Source organism: Protopterus annectens, chromosome 4.part0 (genome assembly GCF_019279795.1).
Source record: "Protopterus annectens isolate FY-2018-M chromosome 4.part0, PAN1.0, whole genome shotgun sequence".
NCBI lineage: Eukaryota > Metazoa > Chordata > Ceratodontiformes > Protopteridae > Protopterus > Protopterus annectens.
In genome coordinates this window covers 490,077,902-490,103,574 of record NC_056733.1, presented here as the reverse complement: position 1 = coordinate 490,103,574, position 25,673 = coordinate 490,077,902, and positions in this window count along the sequence as shown.

Sequence of the window (25,673 nt, the reverse complement as noted above, 5' to 3'; positions counted from 1 at the left end):
TAATATGTGGGTAAAGAGTGGTTTGATGTTTTGAAGAATATAGAATATTAATAAAAGTATTGGTGGAAGGAAGTGTTTCTTACATGGTAGGTGGTAGGAGAGAGTAGAGTATGTAGTGTGGAAGGTGGTTGGTACAGTGGCTGTGGGGGGGGAGGGGTTATTGGTAGACTGTATAGGGGAGGGAAGAGCTTTAAACAATATATTTTTCGGTGGTACAGCGGTAGCATTGTTGCCTCACAGCAAGAGGTTTGCCCATTCGATTCTTGGCTGAAGTGTGGGGAGTGCCTTCTTTGTGGAGTCTGCATGTCCTCCCGCAGTTGGATGGGCATTCGAAAGGCATGCGTAAATGGGTGTGCCTTCGTTGAAAGTTGGACATTGAGATGGCACCTCAGCGTTCATGAAAATCTACTGCCAATCATTAGTGGACCGGAGTTCCACTGTGGTGAACCCTAACCGGGAAAAGCCAAAAGACAAACAACAACCTTTCAATCAGTTCTATGGTATTAAACTCACAACTAATCATATAAATATTGCCTCAGAAATCCATTGCATGCATACACACAAACATTTTCTTTTCTGCATTTGCTTCACATTAAACTATCAAATGTGTTATAGTACTCTGTTCTATACGTCCCTCAGTGACACAATAAGTGTTGCACAAGCCCTGGGATTAATGGAGACAGTGCATGGATGCATAACTGCACTATTTTAGTAATGAGTTAGGGGAATACCACAATTCATAGAAATGAATTGCAGTAGTCCCAGGGGCACAAAAGGCACATTCTTGATTTCTTAATGCTGCACAGGAGTGCTTGATATGTGATACAATCTCAAGACACTTTTCTGCTCAAGAATGACAGGTAGCACTGTGTATCCTAACTAGTCAGTATGACAGCTATCTACAGTGCAGCACCAACTTTACAAAGTAGTCATAACAGTTATTTGATAAGGTGTTCTACAGTGTTCTGAGCAGCATTTCACAGTAGCATTGTCCATACTGGCATATATGACAGTGATCCATAAACAAATTATAGTTAATATACAGCCAGGCTGTGCTGAGATGAGTGCTATGATATGGTATACCAAAGATCTGCTGCAGTGCAAGCTCTCATTAGCAGATGTTTGTGAGCATCACATTAGGAAGTGGGACAAGGTAGTCTGTGGTAGCAGGTTTACCTGCACTGTAGAGGACTATGTTGCTGGTAAATGCTTTAATTATATGCAACAGAGGTGAAGCATTTTTTAGTGAGTCTCGATAAAGAGCTCACCACTGTATGTTGAGCAACATACTGGCAATGAAGGGGCAGGTCTCTCATTTGCTAACACAGCACTACAGCTCAGTTCCCTGTTCTATTTACATAACTTATGACCACTGGGGCTGTCTGGGATTGCAGTGGTGCTACTTTGGTGAATAGGACACAAATGGAGAGGTAGATGATTAGTTTTGGAGGTACATAGTTAGTACACAAATGATTATAGCTGTGCAAGCCCCCACCCCCTGCACAATTGCTTAGTATTATTCTATGAACCAGAACTGTCTATGTAGGGTTGCCACCCCTTCGTTTTTTTTTAGGTCTATCTGGAAATCAAACTGATTCTCCGGTAGTCCAGAAAACACTGTACAAACTCCGATATTCTGTTTCAAACAAAGGAAACAGATTATCAGAGTTTGTAAATCGGCTGATTTACTATGCTTTTTTTACAGAAAAGCATAGTAAATCAGCTGAAAGCAGGCAGCAGAAATGAAAAAAAGAGGGCATTCCCTGCCAAGTGATGCCATTGCGACATCACAAAATGGGAAGGATGTGTGCGGGAGAGGGGGAGGGGTGGGCAGGGTTACTGGTGATATGAGGGGTGTGGCTTTACTCTGGTTTTAGCCAAGAAGGAAGGTGGCAACCCTATTTGTATGCCATTCAATAAAGTACAAAATCCTACCCTGTCACACATAAAGTTTATAGAGAAGGGCCTCAAAGGTGTAAATACACTGTTTGTAATTCAAAGAACTTGCCACCTTTTAAACAGAAGCCCACTTTTTCCCAAGAAAGTAGAAATCGGCAGAATCATTACATAGATATTTAAAGTATATAGAGGAATATGATACAATGGGGTATATTCTGATCCTAATCAGTTCCTTATATACTTGAGACATAGAATGCAAGAACGAGTAGCAAGCAGAGTTATAGTTGGAAAGATCCAATCATAATTCTTTGCAATACATGAAGTTTAACCTGCTAATAATTCATGTCCAAATAACATAAATCATGAGTTTTTAGTAGAATATCATAAAAGCATTCTAAATCCTTGTCTAACAGTTTTAAGGAATCTGAACATCATTCCCATGCATAATTTAATTCATGGGCTGGATTCAATAAAGCATACACAGTGCACTAAGACTGTGTGTGCATCATGGCAGTTGGTGAACATGATAACACACTGATCTGTATTCAGTAAGTGGCTCTACATGGCATGTTAATTACAGCATAAGCAGCTGGATTGTATGCTAATAAACAAATCCAAGATGGAGGAGCTACTCAACAAGCTATAAAGCAATCATGTAGTCTTAGTGCAGGTTTTGCCTGCAAATTCTAAAACCTACTTGAATACAGCCACATAAACTAGTCTTCTTGGAAAGAATGTTAGGCACTGCTGTTGCTCTTATTCATCTGTATGTGCAACAGGTCCATGTCTATTTTGCTGCTGCTAATTGACCCTGGCCAAGAAGCGGAAGGGTGTTTAGACCACATTTAACATTTCTTGGTCTGCATGAGTTGGAAATTGTAGAGTCCTACAGGGTAGATAGAGACACAGTACAGGAACTCTGCAACCTCTGCCATCCTCAACTGAGAGCAAGGGCAAACTGAGGGGAACTAATATCAGTGGAGTTTAAGGTATGTGTAACACTTAGATTATTAGCTACAGGAACCTTCCAGAGAACAACAGGGGGCATGCTGTGGGTGACACAAGCACCAGCATCCAGGATCCTACATCAGTTCCTGAATGCTATGTTGCAACATGCCAGTGACTACATATATTTTCCCTGTACACCTGATGACAGAACTACAACTATGCAGGCATACCACCCTGAAGTTTTGGGTGCCATAGACTGCTTGCACATCTAAGTCAAAGCACCACGAGGGGAAGAGGGAAGGGTGTACATAAACAAAAAGGGCTTCCACTCTATTAACTGTCAGGTCATACGTAATGCTAAAAGAATCATCCTGAATGTGTGTGCTGACAACCCTGGCAGTTATCATGACTCAAATATCTGGCAGAACTCTCAAATGTATCAGATGATTTCTAGGGGGGATATCCAACAGGGTGATTTACTGTGGGATGCAGGTTATGCACTTGAACCATGGCTGATTACGCCCTTCAGAAATGTACACACACCAACTGAAAAATGCTATTATGAGGCACACACTCAAACAAGAAATATTATAGATCATGTGTCTTGGCTGCTGAAGTCATGCTTTCTGAGCCTAGACGCATCTGGGGGTGCCGTGCAGTAAAATCTCCATGCATGTGCTGAAAGTTTTACCATCTGTGACTTTCTTCACAATATTAACCCAAGAAAACAACTTCAGCAGGAGCACTAAGAGGAAGGGCCACACACCCCACCATTACTGGCAAGGTCACTACAACCACACATAGGCGAAGAGTCAGAAGGGGAAACACCACCTGCTGTGGGTGTAGGCAGATGTATTCATGCACAATATGCCCTTGCACTGGAAAAGAGGCAGTGGATAGCACGCACACATGCTCATCACTTAAGGGGCTAAAACTTTCATCCTATGCACATGTATATATGCATACAATAACATTGATGCCTGACAATGCTCACAAAATTTACTTACCCATATAATGGCTGTGTACTGCCAGCATCAGACAGAGTCAACCCCAAATTAAAACTCTTGCAATTGCTGGACTTCCAAAGTAAGTGTTAAACTTGAAATAGGAAAATAAATGGCTAAGAACTCAAATGAATGACATATCCTTGCAAACTACTACTTGCTAATGTAAGTTAAGTATAAGGTGGAAGAGTTTTACAGCAATTACATCAATATGTGACCCCACTGACTTATATTAATACATGGGTTCTCTATCAACTAATAGGCCTCATGCATCAAATATTCAGAGATTCATAACTCTCAAATGTACAGATTTCCAAAGAATGTCCAGATTTTGGCCTCATAGTTTTGTACTGACAAATCATTAAAGATTAAAGTTAGAAAATAATGACAGACATTTCAGTTTCAGACTTCATATCACTTAGAAAATTCATGGTAATACAAAACCTGTTATTCTATCAACTTTCTAAGTTTGTAAGACCAAAATATTTAAAACTGTCCCAATTTTTGGGGCCTTTGTCCAACTTTTATTTATGGCTTTGTCCAGCTTTGTTGGTCTAAGAGGTTAAGAGGTATGCGCACAGTACAAAAGTCTGTAAGAAAGCAGTACAGTTTGCAAATGAGCATCACAAACATCTACATACTAAGCACTCAGTCAGCTATGCACACTGGGCATCAGATAAAAGACTTATGTATGCCTGAACCCAAAATGGAGAAAATCGATGGATATAGCACAGTTATCATCATTTGCATAGGGTGTTGTTTGGGGGCACTGGAGGCCAGTGCTGACACAAAAAATAGTGAGTGCTTGTGAGTAAGAAAGACAGACCGGCAGACATTTGGATGAAGTATCAAATGGCCACCAAGACAAGGTGAGCTGTAAGCCTCATGACTGACCCATGTAACTGTTATGTGTGTGTCTGTATGGGCAGTCAAGAGGGAAACATGTGTGTGTCTGTCACAGAGAAAAAAAAAACTTGGCCACCAGAGTAAAATAAAAATGCAAAAAAATGAAACTCACCCAAGTGGGGGGCTTCACCCCCCACACCCCCCCAACTAAATATACCAACTCTGAGATCATGCTACCCTGGGGAAAAGGGAAAAGTTCACCCTGGTGGCCAAGTGTTTTTTCCCAGTGACAACCATTCCATGCTCCATGGTTTTGGAATTGTAAGCTTTCGTTGAATTTGTCTCGGGCAACTGGATTTTGGTTAAGTTGTCTTTTGGTGAATGAATGTAGACCCATATACATATTTTATAAAATGTGAAAAATTTAGTATGTAAATGAAAAATTCAGTCATAACATAACAAGATCAGAAGTCATCTGTGCATATAAATCCAAATAAATAACGATCTTCTTCTGTGTTGTCCATATACACTACTTTCCTTACCTTCAGGTTCCCTATCTACATAGTTACCATTTTATAGTTATATTCAGGGCTATGAGTACAGTGAAGATGCAAATGAGGCTAAACTCATTAGAACTGCTGAATCCTAATGTTTTGACTTCATGTACAGCTGTAAACATAGTGTAGGGGATACCTCAGTGCTAGTTTCTAATAGTTTGCAACCGTGAATGATTCTTGGTATGGAGAAGGAAAACACAGTTGTAATTTAGACTCCCTTACCTGCAGTGAGTGTGTCCCCCAAGTTACACTTACAAATTGTAGAAGTAGTTGTATCAAGCTTTTAAATGGAAGTGAGAATCACAGATTTCTTAGTTTTTGTTCACTGATATCCAACTTCCCTGCCTTTGTTGAAAACTGTATATTATTGTTATGTAATATTCTCTCACATTTTAAGGACAATAATGCAAAATGCCCCACATACTGCATGTCTGAGATTACAGCACAGATAAGAGAAGGATGAACACAATACAAAGAAAAGACAGAGCTTATTGGTGCAAACAGTATTCATAAATGGTTGTGTGATCAGTCATTGCCCTAAATATGTTATTAACACATGTACAAACAACTGAGTGTGTACAAGTGTTACAAACTTTTTTAATACTGTGAATGAAATGGAACTTGTATGCACAATGTTTTTCATTACTGCTGCAAAGCTGTTTCTGTGACAGAAAAGGATAAGACACCCTTACTGTGTTTTGTAGGTTCATTAGTCTGACAGTTCAAATTCAGAGTTGTGTACAAATTTGTAATGTGTGCTAACATGTGTTTTGTAATGTTGTTTATGTTTTTTTTAAATATTATTTGCATGACATACATCTTAACGCAAACCTGGTGAAACAGATAAATAAATTAAAATTCATGTTACTCACTGCTATGATAAAGACTGCCTAAATAACACCACTGACTCAAGTGTATGCAGCACACCTGGCAAACATGATGAAGTGCAAAGTGTGTATTATAGTTACATCATGGTTCAAGTTCCACATTTATCTTTTAATGATGAAACCTAATAAGCACTTCTTAGAAGAATAATACAAGGTGAGCTCTGCCTGTCACATTTGCTTATTGCTTACATTTGTGCAAACATGGTCTAATGGCCCAGTCAAGAAACAGACATTCTCAGTTTCAAAAAGGATACATTGTTACCTCTGTTGTTTTCCATCATGAAAAAAATGATAAGCCGTGTTTAGCAATGGTCAACAAGCATCCACAACATCTGCAGGTCCAGAACACCTGCAAACAGGAAGCAGACAGTAGTCAATTTCAAACTGGATACATCATTATATCTTATGTTTACTATTGCACAAACCCATTAAGCTGAGCTGTGTGATAATCTGCAGGCTTCCACAACACCTGCTGGTCCAGAACACCTGCAGGCAACAAACATACAAAATGGATACATTTGATCATATGTGGTTTGCCATCATGGAAACACATTAAGCAACATTGTGTGGTGGTCAGCACACATACATACTTATGAATGTTAAAATATACAGCTGCTGCCTAATTGTTCCTGTGGCAGCAGTTGTAAGTTAAAGGTTATAATACAGGTGAGCCTCAATTCTAATCCAGCAAATGCCAAACCTTTCTTACTGATGTTCCATTTTACTTTATATAAAAATGAACAGTAAAAAAATACTTACACATAGAAATAACTCTCTATAGCAGACACATGTATTAGTACAATTATGGTTCTACAATTAAACATTTATTTTCTGAACTTTATGTCTCACACATACATGGTTAAAAACTCAACTCTTTAATATACATGTATAACTAATGGGCAAGTATGACCAACAAAGTCACAGTTGCAATTAGCATTTTGTACAGTAATGTCTGTAAAAATACACTTGTAGCCCAACCTTCTCTGTGGCAACTGGTATAAGTTAATGCTCACAATACAGGTGAACCTAGTTCTAATCTAGCACACTCACAATTTTATTAATGCTTGTCCACTCAATTTTAGAAAATATAAAAAAATGTAAAGATAATTATAAATAACAATAAGTATGTATAGCATGCTTCAGTCTGTAGCTCAAGCCAATTGTAGGAGTCAATTGTAATACTGCATTCAGATTTTATGGGTTCAAATCTCAGAGGTAACAAATATATCATAAAATTATTTAAAATGATTGCATGATAATTTCAACAAAATTGGCATACATACCATGCTATTTTTTATTTATTTATTTATTTATTTTTATTTAACATTTGTTGACCGGGAAAGTTCGACTAGGTTCCACAGAGCCTGTTTTCAGCGGAGGCCCGGGGAAAAATGCTCCAGATGCATGTCTTTGGATTTAATTAATCTGTATTATTTGATTAAGCATAAATGCAATATACGCATATTGTAAGGATTATTTGGAACAATCATCAGTTATAGTTTGCAGATGTGAAAAAGTATACTTAATGAAAAAGTAGAAATAAATTATTTATATTGTACTAATTTATTGTATGTCACATATGATAGTATTAATTATCTTTTTTTTTTTGTTATTACCCCAACCCTTATCTCTCTTTTTTTATTTTTATATGTGTGGTCAAACCATTTGATGCCATCAGTTTCTGATAATGGACAAAATGATTTACAACACAGGGAGGTATGCTAACCAGTGTGGCTCAGTCTGTTCCCACTCTAATGGCTGCTGCACCAATGCCCAGCACATCTGGGACTTATGAATGTTAAAATATACAGCTGCTGCCTAATTGTTCCTGTGGCAGCAGTTGTAAGTTAAAGGTTATAATACAGGTGAGCCTCAATTCTAATCCAGCAAATGCCAAACCTTTCTTACTGATGTTCCAATTTACTTTATATAAAAATTAACAGTAAAAAAATACTTACACATAGAAATAACTATATATAATAGACACATGTATTAGTACAATTATGGTTCTACAATTAAACATTTATTTTCTGAACTTTATGTCTCACACATACATGGTTATACACTCAACTCTTTAATGTACATGTATAACTAATGGGCAGGTCTGACCAACAAAGTCACAGTTGCAATTAGCATTTTGTACAGTAATGTCTGTAAAAATACACTTGTAGTCCAACCTTCGCTGTGGCAACTGGTATAAGTTAATGCTCACAATACAGGTGAACCATAGTTCTAATCTAGCACACTCACAATTTTATTAATGCTTGTCCACTCAATTTTAGAAAATATAAAAAAAAGTAAAGATATTTATAAATAACAATAAGTATGTATAGCATGCTTCAGTCTGTAGCTCAAGCCAATTGTAGGAGTCAATTGTAATACTGCATTCAGATTTTATGGGTTCAAATCTCAGAGGTAACAAATATATCATAAAATTATTTAAAATGATTGCATAATAATTTCAACAAAATTGGCATACATACCATGCTATTTAATTAATCTGTATTATTTGATTAAGCATATATGCAATATACGCATATTGTAAGGATTATTTGGAACAATCATCAGTTATAGTTTGCAGATGTAAAAAAGTATACTTAATGAAAAAGTAGAAATAAATTATTCATATTGTACTAATTTATTGTATGTCACATATGACAGTATTAATTATCTTTTCTTTGTTATTACCCCAACCCTTATCTCTCTTTTTTTATTTTTATATGTGTGGTCAAACCATTTGATGCCATCAGTTTCTGATAATGCTCAAAATGATTTACAAAACAGGGAAGTATGCTAACCAGTGTGGCTCAGTCTGTTCCCATTCTAATGGCTGCTGCACCAATGCCCAGCACATCTGGGACCCACACTAGCAGTACTTTCTTCATAAACCCTGTACTAGCTGGGCCCTCCAAATGAGGTAGAATTACCAAGCAGTTGATGCAGTGGTACCCTCTGGGAGTATTAGCAAAGGTGGGGATTTTGAAACCCACCAGAAGATGACAGCCATGGTGCATGAGGTCATGGAAAGCATCATTGGTACACACCTTAGCTAGATGGAGAAGATGCTTACCAGAATGCTAGGCAAAAGAAAACATCAAGCACTCCAAATGCAAGCTGAGGAGGGGACAGTGATGCATTTCATTGTCTCCATGTTTGACAGACATGGACATCTGATGTCCCTCCATATCCCCAATCATGGTGTTCCCAACCTGTTGTGTCCCTTACTGTCCCTGTCTCCATCCAGGTCCTCATCTATCCTACTTACCTGACCCTGATATACCTACATTCTTTACCCAACATTCCTGTCTTACTGAAGTAAAAACAAAAAAATGGGCACCTGTCCCACAAATAAAAAATTGTCCCATACATAGCTCTCCACTTTGCACATGTCTTCTTAACGCACTTGATTCGGTCCAATTGGCTATACAACATTACTGAGTTGCTGTCAACCATCTTTGTTGAGGTAACAGTCCAAATTCATTTAATATTCTATACATGCTCATTTTACATTGCTGAAGAAGTAGTTAGCTATAGTTCTTTCCTAATTCCCTCCCATACATTCCTATATTGCTTCCCCTTTGTTCTTCAGCCTGGTTGCCCACCATTTCACCACTTTCCTATCTACTCCAATTTTACACCTTTAATCTGGTAAAAAATAGAATCAAATACCACACACATGGCAGAAATGGCACCTAATGAAGTCCTTCACTTTTTGTCCCCTGTATTTGGACTAAGTTTGGCATCACACTCCAGTGCCAAGTGATAGTGAATGGCTCTTCACATCCTATAGCAATGTGTGGTTACCTCTGCACAATGCTGCTTAAACTCTCTGTGTTATGGAAGCACAAAGTTAAAGCAGGATAAAAACACTCATATTAAAAAAGTCATATAATTATTTATTTAGACTGATGATTATATAAATATGAAATTCCAAATTTGCACTTTTGACATAAATCAATTCATTACTATTTGTTTTTATACAGTACTTCACTGTAATCATTCCCTCTTACATTTGCTAAAATTATCACATTAAATTACTTCATGACATCCTGATTATGTCAAATGGCTTGGCCAGATCAAGTTGTGCAGGATGATAGTCTTTTCTTCATGCATACCCTTCCTGATCTTCTTGAAGACATCAAACAGATGTAACAGACATGATGAGATCTTACCAAATCAAACATGTAGTTTGTACACAGTTTGGGATTACCTGTGTCCTTTTTGGGAAGGTCCATAAAAAATTAGATTGAGCTGGATTTGAACTCTGTATCATTTGTGCTTAAAATAAAATCTCACTAACATTGCACCTGTTGCCACAGAGTCAGCTAGGCAGCAGGTGTTATTCTTCAATTCATTACTGTCCAAACTGCTGACTACCGTGCCTCTCCAATAGAAATCCCATAATTTTATGAATGAAGGAAAGACCTGTGTTTACATTTTGCTTAACTATGTGCAAATAGGGAAACTAGTATAAATACTTTTCTAATGTTAATTTATGACACATTTCCTATATGAACTAATTATGCACCCCAGAGTATCTGTTAGCTGTTGATACCATAGCCAGTATGTATAAGTACTTCTCAGGTTCAAGTAAGAGTCCTGAAATGTGTATCTTACATGCACAGACACTTTGCATTGATCATGCAAACCAGCTGCCAGGCAGTGTGCTATGGATAGTGCTTATTAGGATGTACTAATTATATTTATTGCCCAGTTACTCTTCATCTCATTAAACTCCATATAAAAACATAACCTAAGAGAAGACACTTTTTAATGACTTAACACATATTACACTTGAGTCATGTGATACCTGCAACCATGAACTTTAAACTTGGTATGTCAGTAATATTTCACAAAAGTCAACTACTCTACAGAAATAAATAGAAGCATGACATTGTTCCATACCATGTACCCATTCATAATGACAATAGCCATTCAGATTGTCTTATACATGAATTAATATGAAAAGCAATTCTTCACATCCTAGTTGTATCTGTGCTGATAAAAAAATGTGTGTGTCTCCATATGATGATAACTGTGTAATGTACACATACTGGAAAACAGCTCCATATGTCCCAGTTCTTCTACCTGCATGCCTGACAGATTTTTGCACTGAGATTAACAAGCTGACCCTGCAAGTATGCCTGCACATTGGAAACACAGCAGGGAATATCACATCCACACTTTGCACACTACTCTCATAACAGGATATGTCACCCACATCATATAATGATGACATCATTTATAAAGACCACTATGATAAGGCAAAAATATAATACTTCAGGTGTGTTGCAATCATTAAATAACTGTGTTTTGCAGATGGAAACAAAATATTTGCATGTGTGTTAAATTACCACAGCAGCAACATTATGTGTGTGCCTTTATGCATGTGTAAGTGTGTGGGTGCATCCTCAGAGGGACATCAGTCTGCATTCTACTATCAGCAATCCAGTCCCATGGAGTGCAAACATTTTGATACTCTGACATGGCTACCCATCCATTTCAGCCAGGCTTCCCAACATTGTCTCTCAAACAAGCCTTGATGATGTTGTCTACTATACATTGTCCAACAACCTTGCAAAATTTAGACTTGTGCTGCTACATTTTTGTTAGGAACTGAGTTCTCTAGCTAGTTTTTCTAGTTAGGTAGGGGTTCTAATCTCACTTCAGTCAAGTGGTATGTGTGTGTGTGTGTGTGTGTGTGTGTGTGTGTGTGTGTCTGTGTATCTAGTCAGACAAGTGTAAGTGTGTATCCTACTGTCAGTAATCTAGTCCCATGGAGTAAAAATATTTTGACACCCACTTATGACTTACCACCCATTTCAGACTGGCCTCCCAACATCATCTCTCAAACATGTCTTGATGATGTCATCCATTATAAATTGTCCATCAGCCTTATAAAGGGCAGTATTATACTGTGGAACTTGCATTAAGTACTGTGTTCTCAAGCTGGTGTACCTAGTTATGTAAGGGCTCTAATCCTACTGCCGTCAATGTGTGTGTGTGTGTGTGTGTGTGTGTGTGTGTGTGTGTGTGTGCGTGCGTGTGTGTGTGTGTGTGTGTGTGTGTGTGTGTGTGTGTGTGTGTGTGTGTGTGTAGTCAGAACACAAGTATGTATCCTATTGTCAGCAATCCAGTTCCCTGCAGGAAAAATATGTTGACAGTCTTACATGCTGACACATCCCTTTCATACACACATGACATTTTCTCACAAACATACAGTGCTGATCCCATCAGCTATTAAGTGTTGTAGTTCACTATAAAAGCCAGATTTGTGCTGTGGCACTTTCAATAGTAAGTAGAGGTTCTATTCTTACTGTGGTCTGTGGGTCTATATCACTTAATCGAATGACCATTATGTCAAATACCTTATGACTGAACCCTAGTTGTCAAAGTCACTATTCATAAAAGTACCTAAACAGCGAACAAAAAGTTACAAAAATACTTTTGTTGGACAGCACTGTGCAACATGATAAAGCAATACACTTTGAAATATAAATGTCCAGAACAACAAACAAAATTGTACTAAACACAACTAATGCAAATGTATTTTCAACTTTAATAAACAAACCATACTACATCAATAAAATTAAATTACAAAATAACACTTTCTATAACTAAATAGCATAGCAAGCTAATCCCTGCAAAAGTGGGTGTACCCTTACAAACAAACAACTAAGCTAGGCATTGCCTGACTTTTAAAATAAGCACTGCACTTTCTTTTTTTTTTCATTTTTGCAGGGGCATCCTCCCCACAAATTAAATATACCAACTCCAACATTGGACTACACTGAGGAAAAGGATAAATAAAGGACAGACAAATAATATTCATGCCAACATGGGTATGGATATTACTTTATATTACCTAATTGTTGGCTGTAGGAGGGGGTTTAAGTGGGAGTTTCTACTGTGAATCCATTTGAACTTAGCATTCTAGGATGGCCAACTAAAACTTTTTGATAACATTTCCTTCAGTGTTTAGGTACTTTGAATAGCAATTTTGACAGTTAAGGTTCGATCATTAAGTATTCAATGTAATGATCATTTGATTAAGTGATATAAACCCATGGTCAGAAGGTGTGTGTGTGTGTGTGTGTGTGTGTGTGTGTGTGTGTGTGTGTGTGTGTGTGTGTGTGTGTGTGTGTGTGTGTGTGTGTGTGTGTGTGTGTGTGTGTGTTATCTTGGTTGACATTCAGAAGACCATTTTAGCACATGATGTGAGACACTGCTACTACCATATTCTTCTCACCAGATACTGATAATGTCATCAGCTATAAAGTGTTGTTGGACTCCACAAAAGCCAGACTTGTGCAGTGGAGCTTGTGTTAAGTACTTTGCTTTGGAAATAAGTAGGGGTTCTATTCTCACTGTGGTCAGTTCCTGTGTGTATCTGTTCGCACTTGGTCAGCATTCGAGGCAGGATGTGAAACACTGGTGCTACCATCTTCTTCTCACCAGAGACTGCTGATTTCATGAGCTATAAAGTGTTGTTGAACACTGTAAAAACAGACATATGCTGTGGCACTTGCATTAAGTACTGTGCTTTGAAAATAGTTAGGTAAGAGTTGCTTACTGTGGCCAGTTGCTGTGTGTGTGTGTGTGTGTGTGTGTGTGTGTGTGTGTGTGTGTGTGTGTGTGTGTGTCTGTGTGTGTGTGTGTGTGTGTGTGTGTGTGTGTGTGTGTGTGTGTGTGTGTGTGTGTGTGTGTGTGTGTGTGTGTGCGTGTGTGTGCGTGTGTGTGCGTGTGTGTGCATGTGTGTGAGTGTGTGTGTGTGTCTAGGTTCAACTGGTTGACATTCAAGAGGCCATTTTGAACCAGGATGTGAGACATTACTACTACCATCTTCTTCTCACCAGACACTACTGATGTTAACAGGTACAAAGTGTTATTGGACACTATAAAAGCCAGACTTGTGCTGGGGCACTTGCGTTAAGTACTGTGCTTTGGAAATAGGTAGGAATTCTGTTCTCACTGCAGACAACTTGTTTGAGTGTGCATTCAACAATCAGTATGTTGACAATTTTAAAATGACATGTGAGTTCACATCTATGTCAGACCCTCCCCCAAGCATCTTCCTGTAACAGACACTGAAGATGTCATCCTATACAACATGCACTCTGACAGTATTCAAAACAAGCCTGTGCTGTGGCAGTAACTTAAACTACTGTTTTTTTCAAACTACTTTACCTACACATGTAGGGTTCTAATCTGACAGCAGGTAACTTCAGTGTGTATGTATCCAAATATTACTTTTGAGACAATTTTACACAGACATGTGACTCCACATCCTTGTCATACACTCCTCCCAACATGTTTCTCTCAGCATGCAATGATGTTATCATACTTCATGAAGTGCAACATGACAGTGTGAAAGTCAGTCATATGTGGTGGTACTACTGTTACATTGCATGGTATTCATCATCTACACCTACATAGGTGCAATGTTTGAATTAGGCCCAGTCTACTTGTGTGTGTGTGTGTGTGTGTGTGTGTGTGTGTGTGTGTGTGTGTGTGTGTGTGTGTGTGTGTGCGCGTGCACGTGCAAGTGTGTGTGTGCATGTGTGTGTGTGTGTGTGTGTGTGTGTGTGTGTGTGTGTGTGTGTGTGTGTGTGTGTGTGTGTGTGTGTGTGTGTGTGATTGGTGGTACATTATGGTCATTGTATGATCTTTGGAATTGCTATTCATTTCACTACCACTTAGAAGAAACTTTCATTTGTCCCATGCATCTACCATCCTCATTTTTCCTCTGTACAGATGACATCCTTCCTGCAGAGAAGTGGAGGATGCCTTCATGTCAAAGATGCATGAACACATCATGAAGCAGAGTCCTTCCATGTATCTCTGCAATCCATCTCCAGATCACTACATGTGAGATTGCTAATTCTATCATGTTGTGGTACATATGTCCCATATGGACAACGCAGTATGCAATGTAATCCAACAAGTACACACATATGCGCAACAGTCTTACTATCTTCCTTAATATATATATATATATATATATATATATATATATATATATATATATGTAGGGAGTTTGCTTTAAATGCTATAATAATGGCTATGATTTTATTTGATGTTGGCCATTAGCCTAATAATGTCCTATGACCCTAAGAGCAGTGACATTTCAATATTCTATCATTGGCATGTGCTATATTGAGGTGCTGATGTACAGCATGTCTACAAGAGGGCATTACAATCTGTGATGTGAGCTAATGTACTGATGGCCATTGCTGCCATTTCATTACATGCTCCTTTTATAACAGCCACAATAATATGCTCCCTGAGAACTGTTGACATGGTATGATACACTACTGTGTATATTGTTGACTGACTAGGGCATGTGTTCTTGCAGTGGAGCAGATCAACATTATACACAGTTCACATTCCACCATCACAATGACACTTGCAGTATGGCACAGGTATGCATGTGTCCTCATTGGTTCTTAAAAAAGGACCTTTGAGGGGTAGAAAAATGTACGCCCACAGCAGACAGAATCTTCCCTTTGTTGTTCACATCTAGAGTGTGTGTGTGCCTTTTACCTTGGGGCCAGTCAACAAAGTTCTGTCAAAAGGTGCATTGCTTAAAGAAGATTTAAATGGTTCTGCAAAATCATGCAAGTGCATCCAGGCATGTTTCCTAAGGAAAATGATTGAACCCACTGCTCATCAGGTATCTTCAGCAGCATGAGAAATTAAATATAGATTGAAAGGTAGTTAACTGTGAGAAAATTGTATTCCCTTTCTTGCATGATATGGACCCTAAAAGAAATTTGGTAAGCTCCTTAATCAAATCTCAAAAGTCTGGTAAAATGTGCCAAATAATTTGTGTTCTTATCAGTTCATCAAAACATTAGCAGTTTGAACACCATATGTTCGAACTGTGATGTTTGAAAACTGATTATCGCGAAGCCGCAGAACATGGAATTCCTTCCCAGGGAAAGAATTTGGTGGGCCATTTCTGTGACTTCACTATATTCAGCGCTGTGGTGGAAAGTTACAGGTCGGGTTCAGGTAAGTGTGTGATTGTGGTGACATTAGGGTTAGGGCATGGGTTAGGTGAGTTAGGGTTAGGGCATGGTGAGCTTTGTGTGCAATAGTGACAGACTTTAGGGTTAGGGCTGGATAGGTGAGTTAGGGTTAGGGCACGGGTAAGGTGAGTGTGTGATAGTGATGGACCTTAGTGTTAGGGTTTGGGTTAAGGTAAGTGGATAGATAGTAGTGTATGTACAGTTAAGCGTAGGGCTAGATGTAGGATTTTAAGTGTATGTGTGTGGATTGCTGTTTTTTTGGTGTGCTTGTGTTGTGTGCATGTTTCTTGGAAGATTTCGATGTTTTTGCACTTCGAGGTTAGAAGTTTGAACATATGTTATTCAAACTTCAGCCATTTCATTGAAGTGATATAGACCCAATAATTCAGTGACCTTACAGTGAAAGTTGCTAATGCATAGACACACTTTCCAAAACTGTCCAGCACCCTAGACTCCCTGTTAGGGGGAGGACAAAGGAATTCTGTTCTGCTAGTTCCTTTCTTGTCACTGCCACATCAACCATGGCATCAAATGGCACCCCTCTACTCCTGTGCAGACAGTCTTTTTGAGGTGCAAGGATTTTGTCTGGTCTCTTGGGAATAGGCTCAACAGTGTCCAGTTCCTTCTTCGCCAATCAAGAGACCAAATCTATAAGTTCATCATCGGGTGGAGTTACCCAGAAGGTAGATGAGCCAGACCCAGAAGCCTTCAGAAACACTGATTCCTCTTGGGAAGGGTTACTGGCAGTGGTAGCTGGTGACTTCAAATCAAAGAGGGGCTGCAGGAGACAGCTGAATGGGTGGGGCCAATGGAAATGGGTGTGGCCAACTAAAAGGGGTGGGGCTATGGTGCCGTGGGATCAGTGCTGGACATGCTTACTAATGGATCCCCCCCTTTTTTCCTAGAGGCTCAAAATGGACAGTTTTAAAGTTTCCCAAGCAAACACTATTCACATGACCCCACCTGGTTCCAAATAAGTGCTTGTAGCCTTCTCTTTTGGCTGTTCCTGTTAGGGGTTGCCTCAGCGGATACGTTTCCAGTTTCTTCCTGTCCTCTGCATCTTGCTCTGTCACACCAACCACCTGCATGTCCTCTATCACCACATCCATAAACCTTATCTGAGCCCTTCCTCTTTTCATTCTTCCCTGGCAGCTCCATCCTTGGCATCCTTTTCCCAATACTGTACCTGACATAGTAGCAGTTACAGAAACATGGCTAAAACCACACATTACTAACTCTGAAATTATCCCTCCAGGCTTCCAAGCTCTTAGATTCGACTGCCAAAACAAAAAAGAAGGTGGTGTAGCGTTAATCTACAACTGCCTGCTAAATCTCTGCCCTTACCAAAATCCCATCCCCTCAGTTTAATAATGCTGAACTAATAAAAGGAATCCTCAAAATGAACAACTTTAAAAGTATCTTATATTATAGCTATCTATATTCCCCCTGGAGACAACACTTCCACCCTAGAGAATATTCTCCTATGGGCTTCAAACAATATCAAATTAGAGAATTACATACTGGGAGATGTCAACATCGACTGGAATAAAATTGACAACAGTTCTCCTACTCTTTCTATCAATCTTTACAATTTTACTCAACTCATAAAGGACATTACTAGACCTAACAAGAATCATCCCCCAGGGTCCATCCTGGACTGGATCTTAGTCAGCCATCCAAACAAGATCTCTGACTGTGGTATACTTCCTCACTCTATAAGTGATCATCTTCCAGCCTTTGAATCAATGAAAACACAAAATTGCTGTTTCCTGAAGGTCTGCTCCAAAAGTACAAAGTGTAGGAAAATGAAGTAGAAACACTGGAGACGGACAACCACAATAAATGGAAAATATTTATTAACGGACAAGCGCTTTCGCGTACATCAAGCACGCTTCTTCAGATCCATAATAATACATTCAACAGATTACAAGTATATATATTAAAACCTACCCTTTAATTAGATAATCAAGTAATCAAGCAATCAAATTAAGTTAAAGTGAAACAAAGCATTAGATCAGTCTGTGCATTCAGATACATAGTTCATGAAAAATAAAAGCATAGAGTAATGTGGTGTGTGAAGCCCATTTCTGAGGCTTCTAATAAAATGAACTATAAAAACTACTATTTAAAACTTTTAAAATATTCTATAAACTCTTCACTTAAAACCATGTAGCACAAAAACTGCTGAAACATATACAGGAATGCTCACAACATTCATTCTAGCAGGTTATTTACTAAACGCAAATTGTATATAGTATAAGTGTCATACAGTAGTTAAACAACTAATATTAGTTGTGACAACTCAAAGAAATCTGTAAAGACTACAGCCTGAAGAAATGTAATAATCAACTGCAATGTCAAAAAGTATAGAATGGAATAAAGTAAAAACACTATGTAAAATAAGCTTGTTGTGTAAAGGGACCAACCTCTCTTCTGTGTAGGACTGCCTGTGCGTCTAAAATCTCGCAAACTGCAACTGTGTGATGAAATATGTGTCATATATTAAAGGTGGAGTCAAATCACATAATAAACTAAAATGTATGAACGAAAAACAAGAACCTCATCAGTATGAGGTCAACTAAGCATAACCATGGAAATTTGTGTAAATATATGTGTTAAAATTACATATATTAAAACACAAGTCATATGAACGTTATACTATATTTCTATCTTAAACATAGAAAATAGTCAATCTTTGTACTAAAATGATCTCATGAAATTAAACCAATAAAATTCATAAAGCTAGTATATGTATAAAATATGTAAAGTTCTTATATATATAAACTGTGAAAATGCTAAAATAACAGAAAAATAAAATATAATATATGATATATGATATAGTTAAAAATGTACAGATATGAAATATATAAAAATGAAATATATAGGGGTTTATGAGATAGAAAAATATGAATATATATATGCAATATATAAAAGTGTATGTAAAAATATATGCAAAAGTCTGAATTGAAAAATATGATGAAAAATATCAATACTAATAAATATAATGATAAATAAATTGATAAATAAGTTAATAAATATGTTAATAAAATGTGTAAATGAACTTACTGTGATGCAAACATCACACAAAAAAGATATAAATATATATGTGTACAAGCAAGAATAATAGATAGAGTACAACATAAATATGTTCATAATGAATGAACGCTAACATCATGTTTAAGATATTAATGTGTAACCTGCTAAGGTGCTCAAAAAGCTATACTGTTTATATAAAAGCATATTACAACAGCTAAGATTCCTGATATATGAAAGACATAAATACATTCAAACTCTCTGTAGGGCATCTTCACTTAACACTGCGTGCTTTCAGGGGAGCTCTTACGCTCACGTATTGGTTTAAACCTGGACTATATTGAGCCTTTAACTTAAGAATCCAGGATAGCTCTATATTCTCTAAATCATTGAAAATGTCCCCCTTTCTAGCACAAGGTGTAATAATCTGTAGCACTCTAAAAACAAAAGAATGCCCTGTATTGTTCATGACATGTTTGGCTAATGCATTTTTTATTTCACATTTCTTTATGTCTTGAACATGTTCTTGTATCCTTTCTTTTAAAGTTCTGGTGGTCATGCCTATATAGAAAGCTCTACAAATTCGGCAGTCTGCCAAATATATCAGGTTCTTGTCCTCACAGGTAGCAAAAAAATGTGGTTCAAACTTAAAAGTTAAAGTGGGATGTTCAAACAATTGATCAGTTGTAATCATATTGCACATGCTGCATTTCGTGCATGGGAATGTGCCTAGTCTCTTGTCCTTATAAGATCTGACGTTCCTACTTAGACTAGGTTGTTCAACACACAATAATCTGCTTAAATTCTTGCTGTTACGATAAACAAATGAGGGTGTGGGTCCTACTAAATCTGCTATTCGTGTATCCATCAAGAGAATATGCCAATTCTTAGTTAGGATGTTTCTAATGTGTTTAATATCGCTGGTATACCTCATATTAAATCTCACTATAGAATTGTCAAAAATTCTCTTGGTATGTCTATGATATTTGTTTGTATTGACACTTGTGATCTTCACAACTGTCTTGTGAATAAGATTCTCCTTGATGTTGTGTACCTTTTCTGGGTTATATCCCCTGTTAATGAAACAATCTTCCAAAAAGTCACCCTGCTTGTGTAGTTCATCCTCTGTTTTGCATAACCTCTTAATTCTGATGAACTGGCTCTTGATTATACTGTCAAAAATAAACCTGGGGTGCATGCTATTGTAATGAAGTAATGTGTTCCTCCAACATTCTTTCCTGAAAATGGTCATGTCAATAGTATGTCGTTCACCCTTAAAAATGGTAATATCTAAGAAATCTATGCTGTGAAGTGAATGATTAACTGTAAATTTTAAAAAATCAGTAGTGGATTCTAGATGTCGAATGAAAGTAAGAAGCTCATCTGTGGTACCATGCCAAAACAAAAGTACATCACCTACAAACCTTTTGTAAAGGCTTATTTTCTTAAAGCAGTCATGATTAAAAAGGTGAGTCTTCTCCCAGTGCAACATCACTAAATTAGCATAAGTGTTTGCGCAGGGGGTGTCCATAGCCACCCCCCACTGCTGTAGGTATAACTTATCTCTAAACATAAAAACATTGTTTGTTAGTACTAATTCCATGATGGCACATAATAAAGTCTCTTCATTAATAGTGAACTTATGACTGCTGTTAATAATAAATCTCAAAGCTTCTAGCCCGAAAGTATTCGGTATTGAAGTGAATAAATTCTTCACATCTAGAGTGACAAAAATACATTCTTCGGTTAGATCATTGGTAAAGCTGTCCAGGCACTCTAATAGGTCATATGTATCCTTTACTATAGAGCTAGTGTCAGAAACCAGAGGTCTGAGTTTCTTTTCTAAATAAACTGATAGTGTTTCAGTAACCCAGCCATTACCAACCACTATTGGTCTCATGGGAGGTGGTATTAAGCCCTTATGTATTTTTGGTAAACCTTTAATGTAAGGTACTTTCGGCTTTTCTATGAAAAAATACAGATACAGGTCATAATCTATCTGTCTACACATTACGAAATCATAAAGTTCTTGATGTACTGTGTAGATTACCTTCTCAAAATCAGTATGACTAATTAACTTATAAGTTTCAGTTTCATTCAGTTATTCTAACATACTATTGATATACACATCAGTGTCAAGTAACACTATGGCCCCTCCTTTGTCAGCCGATTTTACCGTTAAATTGCTAGCACGTTTTAAAATGTAAATACTGTCCCATTCTTTAGTACACATATTGAAAAACATTGAGGTGTGTTTGTGATCATAGTAATATTTATAAAGTTCTCCTTCACAGACTTTTAAATAGCATTCTGCCACTGGGGGTGGTGCTGGCGTGAAAGCGCTCTTTCTTTTAAAACCAGTGTTCACAACATTGTTAATAGCATTGTCCGTTTTGTTGTTTTTATCAAAAAACAGTTTTAGAGATATAGTGCGTATGAAAAGTCTCAAGTCTATGAGGACCTCAGATATATTACTGACCTGAGCAGGAATGTAAGTAAGTCCACGATTCAACAGGTTTTTCTCTAATTGCGATAACTTATATTTGGAGAGATTGACTATTAGGTTGCTCCATCCCTCATGCGACCTCTGTGGTCCTGCTGCTCACCCGAGTACTTCCTCTTCGACCTCCCTCTGCTGTTCGACCCTCTCATTGCACTCTGGTTGTAAACTGGGAGCAGTAAAAAATGCTCAATGTTACTTTGGGCTATTTTAGGTTTAGCTCCTAAATTCTGTGTAGCGGAGCGTTGCAGGGCCAACTGGTTCGGTGGCGGTGTGTTGTCTGTTTCTTGAGTAGAAAAAGTAGCAGTTCTTGCTTGTGACGTAGAGGTACTATGTACAGAGGCTGGTATATTTAAAGGGGAAATGTCCTGTGCATCTGATGTGACATTGCGTGTAGTAGTATTAGTCACAAGAGGCACTTGGTTAGTGTCTCTATTATCTCTATACCTTGGCCAAACAAAAACTTGACTATTGGTGAAGTCATAATAGTCTCTTTGCAGTTTGCGCAATTTTATTTGTTGTAGTCTCTCCCCATAGGAAGAGGTTTGATTCAGTATGTTGTCAAGCCGTTGTTCAAACATAGCCCCTTTAAATTTTGTAACTATGTCATTATACAAGGTTTCTACCTTGCTGTTTAATTCATTCTCTGCCGGAGTAAAATATTCAATCAGTAACCTCATGTAATTGTAACTCAAGTCTAAATTCAACTGTTGCCACCTCTTTAGTAAGTCAGGGTGGCTATTGCCATATGTTGGCATACAGAGGACCCTCATTCCTCTCGGCACAACTTTAAAATGTAAACAGGCTTCTAAATGCCTTCTCTGCCAAATAAGTCTCTGTAATTTATAGAGAGTATTCTCTAAGTCTTTCAATGCCACATTGAAATCATGTATATTATCATTGTTGGTATTGGTATTTAATATACCTGTCAAAGAAAGTTCCATAGATAAGAAACGGTTATCTCTCTTCTCCATAAGAAAATCCCATCTCCTCTTCAGGTCTGGTCTTTTCGGCACATAATCCAACTCAACTGTAGTATTATCCATTGTGTGGAAACAGCGAAAAAAGTACAGCAACACAATCAATGAAAACACAAAATCGCTGTTTCCTGAAGGTCTGCTCCAAAAGTACAAAGTGTAGGAAAATGAAGTAGAAACACTGGAGACGGACCACCACAATAAATGGAAAATATTTATTAACGGACAAGCGCTTTCGCGTACATCAAGCACGCTTCTTCAGATCCATAATAATACATTCAACAGATTACAAGTATATATATATTAAAACCTACCCTTTAATTAGATAATCAAGTAATCAAGCAATCAAATTAAGTTAAAGTGAAACAAAGCATTAGATCAGTCTGTGCATTCAGATACATAGTTCATGAAAAATAAAAGCATAGAGTAATGTGGTGGGTGAAGCCCATTTCTGAGGCTTCTAATAAAACTTTATGATATCACACACTTCCTTTGCAGCAATCGACAATGTCTCATGCAGTGGTCGTGAAGCTGATGGCCCTCATCTATGTCCTGACAGGATGTTCTCTGTCTGTAGATACTGTGCTGCAATACCATCGACACCTGATTTGTCACCGTCAATTTAATTCAAAAATGTATGCACATCTTTTTCAACAGTGGTTGCATCTGTGGTACAACACTGAAGTTGCCTGTAAAGAATGTTAACATGGGGCATTATACCATGGAAAACAGCAAGCCAAAATTTAAATTCATCATCTTCAACTGTTCGCAGTAGCCCATTTGCTTCCTGTACAGTTTCTGCAGCAGATGTAGGACACTTGTACAAATAAAGAAAGCACTCCGACAGCAACTCCAAGTTCTTGTACATTGCATTTACAGTACGGATGTTAAAATTCCACCATGTTCCTGATGCTCTTGCCATGCGTCATGATACTATACAATCCAGAGCAGCTTGTCTTTGAAATGAATGAGAGAAAAAGGCTGGAATTCCAGCAAGTGTTAAAAAAATGTCCTTGCTTCAGTATTCTGTTGTGTGGCTCTTTGCATTATCAGATTGTTGGTGGGCATAGCAGTGTACATAATAGGCATATTTAAACTCCTCTCTTATGATGGCCTGGACCCCACGCTGAACACCATTCATAACAGATGCAACATCGTAACTCTGAGCAATCACTTTTTCATGCTGGTCTCCCACTACTTCCTTCAACTGTTGTCTTATCACACCAGCAATATACTCTGCTGTCTGTCCAGGTGGTATAAAGTATCCCCAGAAATGTTCCAACACCTGTCCATTGACAACGTAATGGAACACAATGGCAATTTGCCATAGCCCAGTAACATCAGTGGTTTCATCTGCAATTGCTGCTACAAATTTTGCAGTACAAATCTCCTTTTTATTTCTTCCCTGCATATTGTTAGCATGCAGTCCAGGAGTTCATTTTGAAAGTTTTTTGATGTTCCTTTAAAATAGTTGAAGTTCTCAAGTGTTCAGCCAAATTCTGATCAATCCTGCAGGTGAAGTCTATCAGTCTCCAGAACATTCCTTCACTCAGTGACTCTTCAGATTCATCATGGCCTCTTAAAGCAACTTCTTCAGCACACAGCTTGATGCACTCTATTGTAAGCCATAGAACATAACGGTTTTCTTCCACTTTCTTATTGTGCTTTTCCACTGATAACTGGTATCCACTACTTAACTGAGACCTGATATCCACAGTTCCCAACACTGCTAAACTCATTTGGTTGCCAAAATGTTTTGCAGACTGTTCATGCTTTCTGGACTTTTCTTCCATTCTCTTCAGGTCATTCATACCCTTTGATGTCGAGGCATCCTCTCCACGAACAATAAACATGGGAAGCAGTACAAGCTGTTTGTTTCCTCACAACCACAGATCCAGGTGTGTTTGTCATACACTGACTGCTGAAGCTGCGTGTGTATGTTCTTGACCTACTTGTACCTTGAGACTCCATCTTCAGATCAGGTGTGGATCTTCCAGTCCTCTTGATTCTTAACTTTTCATCCAAAGTTAGGTCTCGGAAATTAATAGATTTCAGATAGACCACTGTAACACTCTGCTCAGCCATTCTAGTTATTGTGGTTGTACCACTGAAAAAATAAATAAAACAGGGGCAGTCATTTCATTGCCCACCACTACAGTTTCTGCTTTGATCCTTTCTTTCAGCATTAAAATATATCTGCTGCACAGAGACAATAGTCACAGCCTGTCCCTGTATGCATATTGCTTACTCCCTCTGACATCTTTGCCTGGATTAAAATGAAAATATTAATGGCTGGGCTGCATTAATTTAGTCTGTTGCACTGCAACTGTAGTTGCAATCTTGCACAACAGCCGACTTTACCCAAATAAACAGTTATCTTGCAAAGCCATAATTATGTCAGTAAACAAGGCCAGTCACTTCAATGACTTCACAAACACCCCCCATTACCCAAGTAAAGTAGCTGCTTTTTACCTGTGAGGATTAAAGTACAAATAATAGTAACAGGTGCATTGCATACTTTCATTTTGTTGACAGAAGCACTAACACAGCTTGTGTGTGTCAGCCAAATACACATTTCATGTATTTTCCTTTTTAACATTCAGTGTAGACAATCAGCAGATATGCAACATACATGAACTACCTTGCCAATTTATTGTACATTCATCTTAAAGTACAGACTTTAAAAGTATTATAGTTTTGCAAAGCTAGACTTAACAGTAAGCATCAGGGCCATGTGCTCCAGTCACACACTGCCCCAATCTCTACCGACAACCCCACAGTATATGACCTGACCTTGTCAGGTTAAAGGCAAAACAAAAAAAAAAAAAAAAAAAGAAGACACCATCATGAAGGTAAGTATACCCCCCACATAAACCATACTCAGATTTCAGAGCTTCTCAATCTTACTTCAGTGAAATGTACATTACTCTTGCAAAGCAAGACAGAACTGCAACTATTCACACATTGTTATTGCCCCCATTCCAACTCACT